We start from the raw sequence: 20,745 nt of genomic DNA on the forward strand, positions 1-20,745 counted from the left end.
ATAGAAGCAAAGGTCAGGAAGGACAGAGAGTTTGTGGGATGGGGGCTTGTGGACAGGTAACCTGGAAATGGGATATCATTTAAAATGTAAACAAATGGAATGATTAATTTGAAAATAATTGTTAAACTACTATTGAAGTTAATGTCAAAATAGCGAATGATTCTGCACTTGGCAAGAACTAATTATGCGCAACTGTTCTCACCATTTCTATTCAACTCTATATTGCAGGTCCTGAAATGTGAAAAAAAAAAAGAATGACAGAAAGACAAAAACAAACAATAAACATATAGTTTGGACACGAAATAGTAAAATTTTCTTTAACACGACTATGTGCATAGAAAATTCTTACAAAGAGGTGTATCAGCTATAGGAGTATGAATTTTAACAAGACTTTAGGGAACAATGTTAATATGTAAACCTAGCTGTAATTCTAAGAACTAGAGACAAACAATTGAACAATCACATTTCACTGATTGTGACACTGCATGTCTTTAATACCAGCACTTAGGAGAAAGACAGAAGCAGACAAATCTGGGTTTGACAACAGCCTGATCTACATCCAGTCCAGCCAAAAATATATAGTGAGACTTTGTATCAAAAAGTAAATAAACCTAAAGAATAAAAGGAAATTTCAAAATATCACATATAAAAACATAAGCATACATTAAATATATAGGGACAAATCTAATAAAACCTTTATAGGACCTGTACCAGAAAGGGTAACATACATTATTGAGAAATTGAAAAATGTTAGTAATTGGAGAGAAAGCACATGTTTGCGCATTCAGACATTCATCATCACTATGGGAATGTCTATTGGTGACTAGAGAGATAACTCTGTGGTTAAGGACACTCTCTGCTCTTCTAAAGAATCCTAGCACCCACAATGGACATCTATCTCACAAGAACCTTTAACTCTAGCCTCCATAGATTCAACACCCTTTTCTGCCCTAGGTTGCCCACACTCATACCCACGGCATACACTCACACAGATACAGACCTTTTATATAAATAAATACAAAAGTTAGTTTAAAGTAAAAATATCCATTTTCCCAAATTTATTTATAGAGTTAACATAATTTCAAAGTTTTAGGTTGGTTAGGGGGAACTGATAAGCTGATCCTAAAATGTACATGGAAATATCCAGGTATCTAAGATAGCCAAAACAATTTTGAAAAGAACAGAAAACTAATCTGAAGCTTTATAGTAAGGTTCAGTGAGCAAGACAATGTATATATTGGCATAGCAGAAGATGGATGTGTAAAGCAATGGGATACTTGAGTCCAGAAACAGAACTCATGAGGACAGCCAATAAATTAGTTATGATGTTGCACAGTTACTTTATTGGAAACAATCTTTATAGCAAACAGTGCTTTAATAATCATATTGCTTTATGTGAGAAAACAACAAAACCCCAAACAAAATCCATACCTGTATCACAAAGGAAAATAAACTCAAATCAACTAAAATCTTTATTTACCACAATAACACATGGCGCATTTTAGCCCAGTAAATAACTTTAATTTCTGCAACATTAAAATAATAAATGTTTTAGAAAAACACAGAAGAAGACACATTTGCAATTTTGAAACTTGGAATGTAAAAACCGGTAATTATAAAAATGGGAACTGGTAAATTTTGACATAATTAAAATGAAACCCTCTGTTTATGGAAGATACATTTAAGGAAATAGAAAAGATAAACTATGGATGAATTTTTAAAGTGCACTGCATGTATGTATCAGTCAAGACCCTTATATCCAGAATGTAGAAATAATATTTAATCTCAATGATAAAGAGCCCTATGAAGATGGGGAAAAGATTTGACCTGACATTTCCCCAAACTCTATCTGCAACCTTTTAGTGAAATGACATGAAAAGATGCTCAATATCATTAGTCATCATGAAAAATTGAAATTAAAACCACACCAAGAAAATATTGCATTACATACCCATAAAGATGGCAAAGGTGTAAAACAACCAGATTTCTCTCATTCATTGTTAGCAGAAAAGTAAAAATGAAAGATAATTTCAGAAAATAAAATAAATCGTTAATCTTTTCCCTTAGGGGAAAAAATTAGATCATTACACTTACCATACAACACAGTAATTATATTCCTAAGCATTTATCCAAGAGCAATAATACATAGTCAAATAGACAGTGACATCTATATAAATATTCACAGTATCTTTATTAACAACACAAAATTGAAAATAATCTAAGTGTTCATCATCAAGTGAATAATTGAATAATTGTAACTCTATATAACATAATACAACTGAACAATAAGAAGGACCCAATCACTGACAGATGCATAATATGAATGAATATCAAAAACATTTTAAACTAGTGGTTTTCAACTTTCCTAGAGTTGTGGCCCTTTAATACAGTTCTTCGTGCTGTGGTGACCCCTCCCCGCCCCAAGCATAACATTTTTCAATTGCTACTTCATAACATAATTTTGCTACTGTTATAAATGATAATGTGAATATCTGCTATGTAGGATCTCTGATGTACAACCCTAAAGGCGTCATGACCCCCAGGTTGAGAACCTCTGTTCTAAGGAAATAAGACGTAAAGAAATATATATTGTATGATTCTATTCATGTGTAATTCAAGAAGAGGCAAAATGTTACCTATTGAAACCAGAGGAATGGCTCTGTTCATAAGTGGGGAGTCAAGAAGACCGTTAAAGAGGATGGAAGATGGTTAGAGTTGCAGAAGGGTTTCCCATTTCGTCTGCTATTGGTTCCCATTGATGAATGCAGCCATAATGCAGAATGGACTGAATGACACAGTTGAAATAACTGCTCTTTATTATACGGAAGTTATTCTTCAATAAACCAGATGTTTTAAATGAAGCATGAGGGCAGGAAGAATAGCTTACTCAATAACGTATTGCCTCACCGACATGAAGAACCAAGTTCAATCCCTAGAAACCCTATAAAAATGCCGGGTGTGTTGGTGTCCACTTGTAATTTCAGTTCTAGGTAAGAGGATACAAGCAGATGCCTGGGTTTTATTGGCCGGTCACTTTAACTTAATTGCTGACTTCTAGGCCAGTGAGGGACCCTGCCTCTAAAAGCTCCTTAGGAGATCCATCCAAGCTTGTTCTTTGGTCTCCACATGTCCATGCACACACACACACACACACACACACACACATATATATGTATATATATATATATATATATATATCTTCACCTGAATGATATACTCATAAAATGTAAAATAAAATTTAAAAGTTCAAAGTGAATTTTACAAATTTTGAATAAATACAAGATTACGACTGCATTAGTTGGTTAGGACTGGGCAATAAAGTACACAGACTGTGGAGTTTAAACACAGATTTTCTCAGTCCACAGTCTGAATGTTGAAAATCAAATGGTAAAAGATTTGGTTTCTTCTGAAGCCTCTCTCTTTGACTTGCAGACTGCTGTTTTCTCCTCTGTGTTTCTGTTTCTCTCTGTGTGTCTTTTTCTCTCTGCACCCCCTCCCCACCTTTGTGTGTGTTCATCTTTCCTTCTGCAGATCCCAGTTATCCTGGGTATCTTTATGACCTAATTTGACCCTAATTACCTAGTTCAATATTTTATCTCCAAATTTATTCACATTCTGAGACCCTAGGGGAAGAGTTGCAGCACTCCAATTTTGTGGTATGCTTCTGTGATACTTCTGTAAGTAAAACATGACTATTTAATACACATATGGTGATGAGACTAGACTGCGATGGTATAGAATTCTTAAAGAATTGTTGCTCAAAAATCATATTTACTCTTTCAGCTAAATTAGAAGATGAAAGCAAAAGGAGATGACGGCGGTGGGATGAGGTTCAGGGAGGCTGAATGGTAAGAGTGTCCTTGTTAGAATGATGAATTTGAAGCCTTTAAATTACAAAATGATGAAAATCATTTTTACTTACTTGTGTTAGAAATTCCATTATAATGTATGTCCTGAAAGTTTAAGGGTGGATTTTGTACAATCACCCTATTGAAAGGTAGTACTGGAAACCCCACCCCATTTTGAATCATAGATGTCCCAAGTTCTTAAGGCCAACACAAGTTATAACTCCTTGAAGTATTTCTTTTTTCCCCAAAAAAGGAACAGAAAAGGTTACACTTACACTTCATGGCATAAATAGAACTCTTCAAAAAGGTGTTTCTTGTTCAAGAGAAATAATACAAAGACAGAAATCATCTCAGATGTCAAGTGGGAAAGCCAATGAGTTGACTTCCTGTGTCAACATTCCCATGGAGGTAAGAGGGACAGCATCTGAGGGAAAGATTTGGGACACAGCAATAAAAAGGGACTTTATCTTCTATTGATAGTCTCTTCAGAACAGGCTCATGTCATTTTACCCTCTCAGAAGAATAATTTTGGCTGAGCAATTTCCTTTATAATAAAGGTTAAGAATATTGAAACTTACCTTCAGATTGAAATCATTAACAGAGTACTTTTTGAACTTTTGAAAAAGACCAATTAAGATTTCCTAGCTTAATCCTCTAGAACCTTAAAAACAACCTTGGCAAACAGTGTGTATGCAGGGGCATTCCATGCTTTCCCATAGCTATTTGGGAAGTAGAGAAAGGTCAATCCATTTACAGGCATGGCACGAGAGGCATATGTCCCCTAGAGAGAGATGAACAAATGTCTAGTCAACTCTTACAGGCCATAGAAGACAGATTAATGAAACTATTCCATCCAAGTCTAGTTTACAGAACTAGTAGGTTTATTGGGGGTTATTTACAGAAACATGAATGACTCAGAAGTAGCTGCACCCCTGAAAGGCCCATCCCAGCATGGATGATGACACACAAAAGCTGTATCCCTAGAGTTCCCTGACCAACTTGCAGGCAGCTTCACTGAACAGCATCTCCTCCTCAGCAACTGTTGCTGCTTCTATAACCTTGGGGAAGGGCAGTGTTAATACCTTTAGTTTCTCAGCTTTGTAAGTTTTATTATCTTCATAGGCTTAACAATACAAAAATGAGACATATCTGTACCTCAGCTCAAATGGCAATGCTTGGAGTCAAGAGACACGACTGAGAATTTGGAGAACTCTGCTAATTAAGGTTGCAATCTACCATGACCTCATAGCTCCCCTATGCTCAGTGCAAAATGGTGGACTCTCTTTGCCAGCAATATTTCCCCTTCTATGACCTTGTCTGGGGAAAGTTGAGTAGTCCTTGGCCGACTTACCAGTTCAACTTCCTCTTTTCCCTTTCTCTCTTCCAGATAAGAACCCACCCAGCAAATACCTAGGATTCCAGAAATATCTCTTCACACAAATGATGCCTTCACATAACTTTAAACTCTAGCCAATGATTTTCATTTACTTTGAAACACCTTCCCACTCTCCAAGGTCTGTATATACCTCTGGTTCACCCCTAATACACTGAATGTGTACAAGCCCACCCTGAATAAAGGTTTGTGCACAGGCTAAGATTGTCTAGAGCTGTTTCATTTAAGATCACCAGAGAAGGTCTTCACTTAAAAAGAGCTGTAATGCCGGATGTAGATTGCTCCTGAGAGACACAGCCAGAATACAGCAAATACAGAGGCGAATGCCAGCAGCAAACCACTGAACTGAGAATAGGACCCCTGTTGAAGGAATCAGAGAAAGAACTGGAAGAGCTTGAAGGGGCTCAAGACCCCATATGTACAACAATGCCAAGCAACCAGAGCTTCCAGGGACTAAGCCACTACCTAAAGACTATCCATGGACTGACCGTGGACTCTGACCTCATAGGTAGCAATGAATATCTTAGTAAGAGCACCAGTGGAAGGGGAAGCCCTGGTAAGACTGAACCCCCAGTGAACTAGATTGTTGGGGGGAGGGCGGCAACGGGGGGAGGATGGGGAGGGGAACACCCATAAAGAACGGGGGGAGGGATTAGGGGGATGTTTGCCCGGAAACTGGGAAAGGGAATAACACTCGAAATGTATATAAGAAATACTCAAGTTAATAATAAAAAAACAATAATAAAATAATAATAAAAAATAATAAAAAATAATAAAAATAATAAAAAATAATAATAAAAAATAATAAAAAAGATATATAATAATATAATAATAATATTATATATAATATATATATTATATATAATATATAATAATATAATAATAATAAAATAATAATAAAAAAAAAGAGCTGTAATGTAATGCTAAGATCTTTGGAGAAGGTCTTCTCTCTACCACCAACCCAATCCCACCCCCAGCACTCACTCCGAGACTGACCTGGATCCTGAAGAACTCTGCCTATTCTGGACTCTGTTTCATCCTTCCAGTCTGGGTGTGCAGGTGTACAGTGGCGTCTGGACACCCTGAGAGGGAGGAACCACAGCAGAACTCCAAAACACATATCACAGCTGCTGCTCAACATGTGAGCATAGCCTGCTAGGCTTCCTGGCAGAGAAAAAAGTATAGAGTTCACAGACACTGAGATTAGGAATACTATCAGGAACACAGAACAGACTAACCTGAAAACACAGAACACAGGAAAAGACTAACCTGTCTCTCCGGAAGCCATTCTGAATGAAACAAACAAACAAACAAACAAACAAAAAAATCAAGCACCCAGATTTCACACTTAAAAGCAGATTAGAGGAGGCAGGCAGATTTCTATGAGTTTGAGGCCAGCCTGGTCTTTGAAGCAAGTTGCAGGACAGCCAGGGCTGCACAGAGAAAACATGTTTTGAAAAACCAAAATGAGGGTTTGGGACAGCCTGCTGAGATAAGTGGTACTTGCCAGCCCCTGAGACACCCAACACCATCCTGCCTCCCTGTAGGAAACTTTGAACCCTACCCAACTACCCATCCTTGTTGGATAAGCTCACCACCCCAGCTGGGTCTGACTGTGCACAGCTTTCAGAGTGAGATCTGTGTGAGGCACAGTCAGTAGAGTAGGTACCCTAATTTTCATTGTCTGGCCCATAGCCCCCCCCCAATTTCTCAAGAAGTCCTGTGTCATCCAGCCAACACCAGGAAAAAAACAGATGCCTGAAGGATAGCATAAGAGCACAATTGACAAGACCCAGGATCATATGGTACCACCAGAGGCCAGCTAACCTGCTACAAAAAACCTTGGATATCCTAATGAAACTGAAACACAAGAAGAGAAACTTAAATCCAATCTTATAAAGATGATAAAGGACATGAGTAAATCCCTTAAAGAAATAGAGGAAAATACATTTAAACAAGTAGAGGTATTAAGAAAGAAAGCAAATAAATATAAAGAAATATAGGAAAATACAATCAAAAAAAAAAAAAAAACAGATGAAGGATTTGAATAAAGCTGCCCAAGACCTGAAAAGGGAAATGGAAGCAATAAAGTAAACACCAACTTAAGTATTCCTGGAGATGAAAAACCTAGGAAAGAGAACAGGAACCACAGACATTAGCATGGTCAGCAGAATACAGGAGATGAAAGAGATAATCTCAATTGTAGAAAATACGATAGAAAAAATATATCAGTCAAAGAAAGTGCCAAATCTAAAAATTTCATGACACAAAATATTCAGGATATTTGGAACACTATGAAAAGACCAAACCTAACATTAATAAGAGGAAGAGGAGGTGGAGGAGGAGGAGGAGGAGGAGGAGGAGGAGCAGCAGGAGGAGGAGGAAGAAGAAGAAGAAGAAGAAGAAGAAGAAGAAGAAGAAGAAGAAGAAGAAGAAGAAGAAGAAGAAGACAACGACGACGACAACGACGACAACGACGACGAAGGTGATTATTTGGGAATCTTCTTCTCAAAGGACCAGAAAACATCTTCAACAAAAGCATAAAAGAAAATGTCCCTAACCTAAAGAAAGAGATACCTATAAAGTACAAGAAAATTACAGAATACCAAACATATTGTACCAGAAATGAAAATCCTCTAACTACATAATAATCAAAACACTAAATATATAGAGCAAAGAATTTTAGAATTTCTCATCTGAGACTCTATAAGCTGGAAGGTCCTGGGCAGAGATCTTATAGCCCTTAAAAGATCACAGATATCAGCCCAGACTATGATACCCAACAAAACTTTCAATTACCATAGATGGAGAAACCAAGATATTCTATCACAAAACCAAATTCAAAGAATACCTCTCCACTAAGCCAGCCCTACAGAAGATACTAGAAAAAAAATGCAATGAGGCTAACTATACTCAAGAAAACACAATAAATAAATAATTTTATACCACTAAAACCAATAGAAAACACACACACACATGCACCCACTTAACCACCACCAACACCAAAGTAACAAGTAGTAACAATCATTGGTCATTAAAATCTCTCAACATCAATGTACTCAATTCCCCAGTAGAAAGACATAGGCTAGCAGAGTGGATGTATACGCAGAATCTATCATTTTACTGTATGTAAGAAACACATCTAAGCAACAAAGATAGTCATTATCTCATTATAAAGGGCTAGAAAAAGTTTTCCAAGCAAATGGACCCAAGAAACAAACTGGAGTCACTATTCTAATATCTAGTAAAATAGGCTTTAAACCAAAAGTAATCAAAAGAGACGAAAGGACACTTCATACTCATTAAAGGAAAAATCCACCAAGAAGACATTTCAGTTCTGAATATCTATGCCCTAAGTGTTAGGGTACACACATTCATAGAAGAAACATTGCTAAAGCTTAAATTATACATTGAACCCCACACATTAATAGTAGGAAACCTCAACTGCCCACTCTCATCAATGGAAATGTCATTGAGACAGAAACTAAACAAAGAAATAACAAAACTTACAGAAGATATAAGTTTAAGTAGACCTAATAGATGTCTATAGAACATTTCATTCAAACATAAAAGAATATAACTTCTTCTCAGCACCTCACAGAACCTTCTCTAAAATTGGCCGTATAATCTGTCATAAAGCAAACCTCAGCAGATATGAGGAGATTAAAACAATCCCATGCATTTTAACTAGTTCATCATGGAATTTAGCTGCATGTCAACAACAGAAACAATAGAAAGCCTACACACTCATGGATATTGAACAATGCTCTACTCAATGATCACTGGCTCAGGGAAGAAATAAAGAAATTAACAACTTTCTAGATTTCAATGAAAATGAGGGCACAACATATGCAAACTTGTAAGACACCCTGAAAGCAGTGCTAAGAGGAACGTTCACAGCACTAAATGTCCTCATAAAGAAACTGGAGAGTTCTCACACTGACAAACTAAAAGTACAGCCGAAGGCTCTAGAAAGAGTTAGAAGCGAACACACCCAGGAGAACCAGACATCAGAAAATAATCAAACTCTGGCTGAAATCAATCAATGAGAAACAAAGAGAACAATACAAAGCATCAAAGAAACTAAGAGCTGTCCCCACTCCCCACTCCACCAGGCCTGGAAGAAAACTTAAAGCATTTTCATTAAAATCAGGGAAAAGACAAGGCTGTTCACTTTCCCTATATCTCTTAATTATAGTACTTGAAGCTGTAGCTAGAGCAACAAACAAAGGAGATCAAAGGGAAACACATTGGAAAGGAATCAAAGTACCACTATTCTCAGATGACAGTATGATAGTACACATAAGTGATCCCCAAAATTCTACCAGAGACCTTCTGCAGCTGATGAACACATTCAGCAAAGTGTCTGGATACAAAATTAACTCAAAGAAATAAGTAACCCTCTTCTACACAAGTGGTTCATAGGCAGAGAAAGAAGAAAAACAGTATCCTTCACAATAGCCACAAATAACACAAAATACCTTGGTCTAACTCTAACCAAGCAAGGGAAAGACCTATTTGACAAGAACTTCAAGTCCCTGAAGAAACAAATTGGAGATATCAGAAGATGGAAAGGTCTACTGTGCTCATGGATCAATAGAATTAACAGTGAAAATGGCCACCTTAAGCAAAAGCAATCTACAGATTGAATGCAATTCCTATCAACATTCCAACATAATTCTTCACAGATCTTGAAAGAAAAATTCTCAATTTCATAGGGAAAAATAAAAAAAACAACCCAGGATAACTAAAGCAATCCTGAACAGTAGGAGAACTTCTGAAAGTATCACCATCCCTGACTTCAGTACTGATAAAATTGCATGGTACTAGTATAAAAACAGACAAGTTGATCTATGGAATTAAATCAAAGACCCAGAAATAAACCCACACACCTATGTACATTTGACAAAAAAGTCAAAACGATACAATAGGAGAGTATCGTCAATAAACGGTGCTGGTCTAACAGGCAATCTTCATGTAGAAGAATGCAAATATTTATTACCCTGCACAAAACTCAAGTCCAAATGGATCAAAAACCTCAGCATAAAATCATACACACTTAAGCTAGAAGAACAGAAAGTAGGGAATAGTCTTGTGGGGTAGGAGACAATTTCCTGAACAGAACACCAATGGCTCAGACACTAAGATCAAAAATTAATAAATGGAACCCCAGAAGTTGAAAAGCTTCTGTAAGTCAATGGACACTGTCATCTGGAAAAAATGACAGCCTACAGATTGGGAAAAGACATATACTAACCCTCCATCCAACAGAGGGCAAATATCTAAAATATATAAAGATCTCAAGAAGTTAGACACTGATAATCCAAATAACCCAAATTAAAAAAAAATAGGGTACAGAGCTAAATAAAATCCTCAACAGAGGAATCTTGAATGACTGAGAAGCACCTAAAGAAATGTTCAACATCCTTAGTCATCAGGGAAATGCAAATTAAAATGACTCTGAGATGCCATTTTACACCCATCAAAATGACTATGGTTAAAAGTTGAAAATTCAAAGGATCCCTGAGATCTCTCAGATACTGGATCATCACCCAGGCAGCATATGCCAGCTGAGATCAGGCCCCCAATATATATACAGCAGAGAACTCCCAGGTCTGGGTTCAGTCAGAGAAGATGCACCTAACCATCAAGAGACTGGACAGCCTTGTTCTCAGTGGGAGAGGATGCTCCTACTCCTGCAACTACTCTGTGTGTGTGTGTGTGTGTGTGTGTGTGTGTGTGTGTGTGTGTGTGTGTCCTAAAGGGGAGACTTCTCCTTCTCAAAAGAAGGAGGAATGGGGTGGGGGATGACTTGCACGAGGGTACTGGGAGAAAGGAGAAAGGGCTGATATTGGGTTGTAAAGGGAATAAATAAATGAGAGAGAGAGAGAGAGAGAGAGAGAGAGAGAGAGAGAGAGAGAGAGAGAGAGAGAGAGAGTTCAATTCCCAGCAACCACAGGATGGCTCATAGCCATCTGTGGTGCCCTCTTCGGTCATGCAGGTGTACCTGCAGATAGAGCACTCATATACATTAAATAAATTTAAAAAAATATTTTTTTAAAAAGTAGATTAGAGGCAGAAATCGTGGACATCTTGTCTCTGTGTCACTGGGTAATACCAATCAAACATTCTGTCCAGAGGGGGTGACCGGAATCCTGAGACCGTCCCATTTGCTGTTATGCTATCACCATTAGTTCATCGTCCTTCATATACAACATGGAAGATGTAGTGATTATACTTTAGAACTAGTAGACTTGCTACTTAATATGTGATCTAGAAAACAGAAAGAGCCAGCTCTCACATTATTTATTAATTATTTATTTAGGTTTGTTTATTATGGTGTATGTGTCTTATATGCATATATATATACACAATTGGGTGACAGGGCAGATACCCATGTATCATTATTCAGAGACCAGAAAGTCAGTGTGAGAGGTCTTCTATTGCACCCCACCTTATTTTTGATACAGTCTCTCACTGAACCTAGAGGTCACGCTTTGGCTAAGGTGGCTGACTAGTGTGCCTCTGGGATCTGCCTCTCTCCATGTCACCACTGTCGAGGTTACAGATGTGGGCCATTGCGTCTGGCTTTTATGTGGGTGCTGGGAATCCAAATTCAGGCCCTCGTGCTTACAGAGTGAGCAGCTCATCACTCAGACATCTTCCAAGCCTCCCCATGCCTCACTTTCTAGCTCTTACTAAGTGGCATGCAAACACTGGCAGGGAGGGAAGCAGAGACATTCTCAGAAGCAACACTAAAGGTTACAGCATGGGGGACAGGGCCAGAAGAGGAAAAAACTACCATGACTTCAGGCAAGATCCTGGAAATATAGGCAATGGGAAGGTGGACAGCTTCAGAGCCTTAGTCCTCTCACAATTTCTGTATGGTATTTATAGTTAATAACCACTTCAGCTACAGCTTGCATAGACCTAGAACCAGATACGAGGTTCATAAATATATCAACAAAGTCCTTTACTCAAAGAGCCCTACTGTTGGCCTCTTACAGTCTGGGGTCATCATCTTAAAAGTTTTAATAACTTTTATATTTGATTTTCCCTATCCTGTCTGGGTCCCTCGGTCTTTCTTTCAACTCTTCCATAAGACTACTGGAACTCTGTCTAATGTTTGGGTGTGAGTCTTCGCATCTTTTTCCATTGGCTGCTGGGCAGAGCCTCTCAGAGGACAGTATATATTGTATTTTCTAAAGGCTGATAAAGAAAAATAAAATGATCCAAATATGGGGACTTTTAGATTATACTTACCCTTTTCACTGTCTTCTTCTTTACTTATGCACAAGGCTCTTAGTGGTTCACTCCTCCGTCTTTAAGGACTGGTACCTGCTCGGCTTCCTTTCCCCGCCCTCCCCAATGATGGAGGGCTGTTGCTTTTGATGGGACTCTAAGTATAGATTCATTGGAGCCCAGTTGTAGTAATAACAGTAGCTACTGTCTTTGCTTGGACTGGGCTTGACTGCACCATAGTTTATTCTGCTTCTGTGTCCTTGTGCAGGATTTGCAATCCCTTGAGTGTCTGCTGTACACTGATCTAGCTTTGGGCTTGTAGGAAAGGGAAGGCTTTTCCTTGTTTTCTTTCTGCTTAGGGGATACATTGGTTGCAGGAGAGGGTACATTTCAGTTTGAGTTTCTCATATACCTAACAAGTTACACAGCCTTGGAAGCTACTCCATGCCTATACCTCTCTGATAATAATTCACATGCTCAGGATAACACATTAAATAGCAATTAAAGATCTGAAAAAGGAAAGTGAAAGACAGCGAAAAATGTATTTGGTTGAGTACTATGTTTTGTTTTGTTCCCCCCATCTTCACTCCCTCACCTCCTCATCCAGATCTTTCCTCAAGGAGCTCATGGATTTTGTTGGCCCTGGTACTCATGTTGCTATTGTGAACCCTTTCAGAGACCAACCTATAAAACCTTGGCTGCTAGGCAAATGTCTGCCCGTCTCAGAAATCTGTCTTTAATGCTGCCCTGGCTTCAGCACATTTCCAGTTGCAGGTACCTAGTGTCAGACTACTTTCTGTCATTAGTCACTTCTGTCTTTTAATTGGGGAACGAAGACTTCTCCTTTTTTGATACTTGTAAAACACTGGATGTAACAGGGAAGATATGATGTTAAAGTGACATGTCCTGTGTTTCCTCCTGGCTGGTATTCACTAGGGATGTGAACCTCAGTCATTCGTTTTACTCCTCTGGGCCAAGTTTCTTAATGTGTAAAATTGATTTTTCAATTCTGTGATTACATAGGAAGGTGAGGGAAGTCTCTGTCTGTGTGCATAAGATCTGTCAGTACTTCTTAGCCTCACTAGACATGTTCAAAACCCTTGTCACTGGGCTCTTAGGTCAGAGAGTTTCTCTTGGGTTTTTTCTTTCATTTTTCAAATTCCAAGCCAGCCTCTCAGTCTCCCTCCTAGGTGTGTCATGTTGCGTCCTTATCTCTGCCTATGTCTTCTGAATCCAAGCGATCTGAAAGTGAACAGTCACTGTGGCATCTGCATATGGACTGAAGGCACAATGTTCTTATTCTAACCATTACAAAACTAAAAGGGTTAAAACGAATATGTCCCAAATTGCTGTATTTCCAAGGTCTGTGATCTCCTAATGAGCTCAGAACTGGTGATGGGAAACGTCTACTTGGGCCTTGCCTCTCCTTTGCTAGGAGGAGACAGCAAGGAGACAGCAGCTATCGGGCTGTGTGCGAGGTGTTACACATTGCGAACTGCAGGCATCAAGATGCTGTCTGAAGTTCCTGGAATCAGGCATTTTGTGAATGAGGCTCTCAATGATGGTTGGCTTACTTCCCACCTGGCTTTACAATGAAGAGTGTTTATATCCTGGATCTTCCTGTTAGAGGCCTCCCAGTCACAGTATGATGATGAGTCTAATCCCCTGGGATTTAGGTGTGAAGACAGGCTAGCTTTGGCTGCCTTCACTTTCCCCACCCCCACTCCGAGTCTGCATCACGGTGAAAGCAGTGTTCAAAAGTCAGGCAGGATTCAGAAATTCAGACTGCACCTAGGATACAAAGCCAGTCCAGCAGAAGTCTGACTGATTACAGCTTTTAAGAAAAGCTTTCCTATGGCTCTGGTTCTCATCCGAAAATCCATAAATTAGTGGGTAAAAATTATTTGTGGTCTTTTGACCATATACCATAAAATGATTATAGTCATCATTTTTATTGCCTATAATGGGGCCTGCTTCATTGTGGGTACTTACTGGAAGAATGATTGAGAAGAGTATAGTCAGACAAAGAAGAGAGATGCTTACCATGAGGAACCCTATGATGTGGTCAGGAATATTCCAAGAGTATTTAATTACTTAAAATCTTTTAAAAATACATTTTAATTAGAATATAAATATATCAGATTTCCTCACAGTACTTTCAAACACAATTCCTTTATTCTATTATTTTATCCCACGTTCTGCTTTGTGCAAGTCTATTCCTGTAGCCCCATTTACTCTGTTTTCTAACCCTCTACCTCAACACCTCTATCGCCTTCTCATGGTCAACAGGTTTATGATACCCATTCTGTACGAAGAGGGTATCGACTCTTCCCATCTACAAGAATTGCTTCCCTAAAAAAAGCTTTAAAAATCTTTTACCTGGATCATTATATTCTCCTATGCATCTGTCTTCTTCCAGCACTGGCCTTCTTCCACCATCCTAATGTTTCCTTCTAGTTGTTGCCATGGAAATGCTTCTGAAATGCAAGGCTAATGCTCCCTATTCTCTTCCATCTACAGTCCTCAAAGGCTTCCATTTCCCACTGTAGCATCCTCAGTCTTAATACCCAGGTGCTCACAGTCCCAGTTTTAGTAGTTAATACTTCCTGAAAATAACGGATTGCAGTTCATTTAAGGAGTTGTCTGTCTCTTTTTTTTTGAAATAACGAACACCAGACTGTAGGCAGAGTACCTATCTGAACCATCAAGAAAAACTTGCCTTTCTGTATGTTTGATTGTATGCATTAGGCAAACAGTAGGGATTTATAGTATCGGAATTGCCTTGAAAAAATGCTGCCCAAACAGTGATTCTAATATTTCCTCCTAAGAGCATATCATAAGTCACAACTGCCCTAGAATATACAATCTACGCTTGCTTTCAAGACCAGTTTCCTCTGACTCCCTGAGTTTCATCTCCCACTGATCATCAACATATCCATCCCTTGTGCCTTATCAGTTCATGCCAATCACTGTGAACTAGATCACCCCTTATTTTACCATGCTGTTTCTTGCCTCTCTTCTTTTCATATACTCTTTTCCTTGTTGGAGCCAACACTGCCTCCCTAAGCTATACTAGAAATCTTCTTAAGGACTTTACATGTTTTGACTTTTAGCTTTTCAGTAATCCTATGAGGCACCAAATCACCAAATGGTTAATTCTGTTACAAAAATAAAATATAGCCTCAGAAAACACACAGTACCTTTCCTGAGTCTAGGACTTGAGTTGGGATAGACCCTGGCACTTTGCATTCACATTGCCCATATTTACATTATGTTACATCTGCTTAGCCTGGGTCTTCCTGGTTAACCTGTTTATTCTTTAATACTCCCTCCTGGGACCAAGAAGTTTCCCCTGAAACCTGATAGCACTGAATATATCTTTTCTCAGATCCCATTGATGCTTCAGTATGTAGACCCCTCTCTATTCTGAGGATCAAATCTATGTGCTGTGTATGCTAGGCAAGTGCTCTATCACTAAATTACTTCCCACAGCCTTAACCTTTGCAAAGCTGATACAGAATGATTGGTCCTACCTCCTCATCCCTCTCTCCCTAAGGATCTCACCTATACATCTCTAGTACCTAGACTGGTGTATCATAGATGCTCAATAAAGTCTTGTGAGTGGAATCACATCCTTACATGAATCATTTCCTCTTTTAGCTTTGGCTTTGTGAATCAGCTCTGACTCCCAGTTATCCTCAGCATCCCTTTTCCAGAATATATTTTCATTGTAGAGAACACCAGAACATTCTTCACAGCAATTCTCTTTCAACACAAGTTACTTTAGCGATGTACAGTGAATGAATACCTGAGCTACTGAGGCCAGCTTTTCTCAGCTTAACAGATAGATTTCCATCTTGAAATCCTTGTCATGGTTTAACCCATGACTTTACACTTCCAAAGAATTTGCTGCTGGACTGAGTTTAAAATTCATCCAATTATCTATTGCTACAAAATAAACTGTAATAAACATTGTTAAGCCTGATTCATTTCTTTTGTTCTGAATCAGCCACAGGCCACGCTTGGAAAAGATAATTGATTTACCATGCATGGAGTATCAGCTAAGAGAAGGGCCAAGGGTTGTCATGTACTGGGACTCACTAGTCTCTCTCTTTGTGCCCTCTCTGAACTTTGCAGTGGAGACTTTTATTGGGCTCTCTCTGGTGGCCTCAAGAGTTCAAGTTTCTGACAAGGGAATTGGGTTTGTCTGAGTGACCATTGCATAATACAACAACAAAAAAAGATAAAAGTTTTATATTACCTGCTTAGAATTTAGAACACTGTTTCTGTACTACTCCATTGACCAAGTAAGAACAAACTTTAGTTCAGATTTGGAGGAACAGGCATCAAACCATATCTCTTAATAGGAGAAGTAACAATAATTTGAAGGCTTTTTTTGGCACAATACCCCAAACAAAGTGTAAATGAGAGGAAACATTATATATAACATGGTCATGATGAGCCCTGATCAACAGGAGACCCAAAAGGTTTAATACCTAAGCCACAGAAAAGAGAAAGGCAAAATCCCAGAAAGAACAGCTGAAGGACTAACTACCTCCTGGGATTGGCTCATAAGAAAAATATGTATTTAATATATATAATTTTTACTTCAAAAGCTTATATCTGTTAACTTATTTAATCTGAAAATTAAGAGAAAACTGGGGACTTTGCTTGGGAGATGGTAAAATACCACTGTTCAAGAGAGAGAAAACTGAACCCCAGAACCCATATGATGCCAGATGTGGCAGCGTGTGTCTGCAATCTCGTCATGTCTATGGTGGGATGATAATGGAGACAAAAGAATCTCTAGAAACTTGTTATTCTGACGTGCACATCAGGGAACAACAAAACTCCCTGCTCTAAACACGGTCGAAGGTAAATACCTACACCCAAGTTTGCCCTCTGAACTTCATATTTGGGCAGAAGTACTTATTCTCATGAACACACACACATATAACCACATAATACATCACACATACACACATAACACATCATACAAACACCTATACATACATACATACATACATACATACATTCATACATACATACGTACTTACATACGTACTTACATACATATTTACATACATATATGTATACATACACAAACAGAGAGAGAGAGAGAGAGAGAGAGAGAGAGAGAGAGAGAGAGGATTTAAAAACTGAGAAACTAATTTTACGTGACATCCTCAAGGCCATATAACTAGCAGGTAGTGGATACCTAGGCTAAGCCATACTCTTGGAGACTTCAAACCCTGGAAAATAACCTTGCCTTCTCTACATTCCACCTCCAGTGGTAGGGATGAATCCAGAGCCTCATGCACATTGGGGAAGTGTCTATCATTAAGCTACATCCTCAGCCTCGCTGGTTTTTATTTGATTTGATTGCAGCTCCTAGGGTCCTAACGTGGGTCCTCAGTGGGTTCAAGAATGATGATTAAAGTATCACGTAATTGTCTGAGTCTTTTTCTCCATCCTGCCCTTATCATTTCACTTCCCATTCAGCATCTTCCCTGGCATCTGACTGACCCATGGGAACAGGGACTGTGCCTGATTTTTTTCTTCCCTTTATCTCCAGCACCTGTCAAAGTTCCTGGCGTGTTGTAAACACCTTTTGAGAAGTGATGAATTAACAAGTGGATGATTCACAAGCACTCGTCCACAGGGTCTACATCGTAGAAAAGCAAGGTCACTAGAGACAGGAAGACCTGGGTCACAGTCTTGGTCCTGTACTTTAAGAGTTTCAGCTTACATGATAGTGACAATCTAATGTGTACTGAACAAAAATATAACGTAGACAGATCTACCTTCAAAAATCTTTACAGAGATGCTTCTGTAACACCAATACAGGCAGCATATGTCCCACACTCATACTTCTGTTTTCGCAGGTGAGCACCATGCCATTCTGGCTGGCATGTAGGAGTCATGTAAGAACGATAACATATACTTTGCTGTTATCCTTAATTTGATAAGTTCCTGCTCTTCTCAGAAGCACATAGAAGTGGCAACCACTGAGCTACCAATGGAGTCACATTCTTGTGGCAGACTTCCTTAGTGCCATAATGGACACGTTCTAGTAACACCCACACTATAACAGATTTGTTATACTAGAATTCCTACTTAGTGCTTCATAATGTAAATATAGGTGTTTGTTATTTTCAAATGTACTTGATTTGCATTCTTTTGGGCTTCATACTTCATACAACCATTGTTTGTCATTCATGTGGTGTGGCTCCTGTGTTCTGTTAAGAGAACAAGGCAGTGGAGGAAAGCAGAAGAAAGTTAAACGAAATCAATGGGAAATAAGAGAGAGCAGAGACACACATTGTCCAAGCACACAGTCCTTCCTGACTTACTCAGTTCCCGCCAAGAATTCTGCCCTGTCCTCCACAATTAACAAAATGCTCTTCAGTGCTAATATGTAACAGGCACAGTTTTAAATAGTTTATAAATATGTTATTGTCTAATCCTCATAATACCCCCTATAAGTATACTCTTATCTCATTTTCAATTGGGGAAACTGAGGCATGGAATGTAAAGATGTTTGTCTAAGGTCATTAGATAAGAATGAGAGAAGTTTAGTGCCAGGTAGTTTGGTTACAGAATCCATGCCCTTCTCCTTACAAAGGCCTACCTCAGACCCTGAGCATACAGAATGTACACCATTGTGCTGTCTTCTGTGTAGATACTCACCTTCAGTATTCCACACACATGTCAGCTATCAAATCTCCATTCTTTATATTTAATGTCTCTATTTTGACATGTATCTATGGTCACACCTATGCAACACTGCCTGAACAGTATTTCTCACAACTCAAAACAGGGATACGGGACAAATTTCCTAAGAAATGTCAATTTTCTGCCTCTTGGGCAAGAGACCAGTTAGTATAGTAAAGTCTCTGGGTAGTTTTGGAGTAAAAAAATTCACCTTCATTTAACTACTTGCTTCTCAAAGTTACTGGAGTGTAGAACTCTTTCACTCAGCCTTTGCCAACAATTTTTGAGGTTCATGTCTCAAATTTTTAGAAATATTACTCCAAAGGATAGAGTGCAAATACTACATTCTGCCAAGCAGGACTCCTTTTCAATGCAGCCTAAGGAGCCCTCTGGCATCAACTCTAAAATTAGCTTTCTGCCCCAGCTTCACTGAGTATCCCTTCTCTGAATCTGCACCCTTTGCTTTGAATCTCTGCCTTTGTTTCTGCCATTTCCTGCACCAACCTAACGCCTTTATCATTGGTAAACCTCTAGCCAGTGTAAAAGCCATCTCCAACCCCCACCCCTGTGTCTTTGGAGCTTCCTATTGTTAACAAGAGGATTAATACCTACCCTTGTCCTCTAATTCCTGTAGCTTTTTTAAAAATTGAATTTATTTAATATGAGAAAATTGTTTAATTCCATATGCTGGTCACTCATTTTTCTTATTAGTTACTCAGTCCTCTACTGGGACCTTTTAAACATTTACCCTATTTACATTTCAAAGGTTGCCCCCATCCTGGTTCCCCCTCCCAGAGTTCTTCACTCTTCCCCCCACCCCCATTTGACTCCAAGAGGATGCCTCTCCCACATCCTCCCCAACCCACTCATACCCACTCCTACCTCCTACCCTCTCCCTCCACCCTAACCCTCACCATCCCATCAGACATTTCCCCCCTACCTTGGGGCATCAAGTCTCCAGGACTAGGCACATCCTCTCCCAATGAGGTCAGACAAGGCAGTTCTCTGCCACATATGTGCGTGGGGTGGGACATGGAGGAACGTCCCCAACAGAGGAGGACTGGCCTTTGGTCACGTGTATATGGGTAGCTGTGTGCCTCATCTAGAACCTCCAAACAAGCACTGCTGTAGCCTTTCCTTTGTACCTCCGTAGTATGTAAATTTACCACGTTTGTTATCATCTCCACTCATTATATTGATTTTACCTTAGATCTCTAACCATTGCCTGCATGGATTCAAAATATGTTAGGCATCATATGTGTATGTTTTCACTTATGCTAGTGAAGATTTAATAAATAGATGGTGTTGTTATAATTTATGTATTAAGAGAAGCATTCCAAGTTTTAGGTTACTCAGCTTATTATCGAATAAAGCCAAGTTTTGAATTCAGATCTTGAGAACAAATTTTATATACTAGAATTAGAATCTTCTCCTCAGTATAATGCAAACTCCTCTTGGCTTCCACCATAATCCTCTCTTGTGTCTTGTAAGCTCTGACAGTATGGAAAATTAAGCACAGCTGCTATAGATGGATTCTGGGTGTCTCCT

The sequence above is a fragment of the Rattus norvegicus genome, chromosome 3 (assembly GCF_036323735.1).
Source record: "Rattus norvegicus strain BN/NHsdMcwi chromosome 3, GRCr8, whole genome shotgun sequence".
Taxonomy (NCBI): Eukaryota; Metazoa; Chordata; class Mammalia; order Rodentia; family Muridae; genus Rattus; species Rattus norvegicus.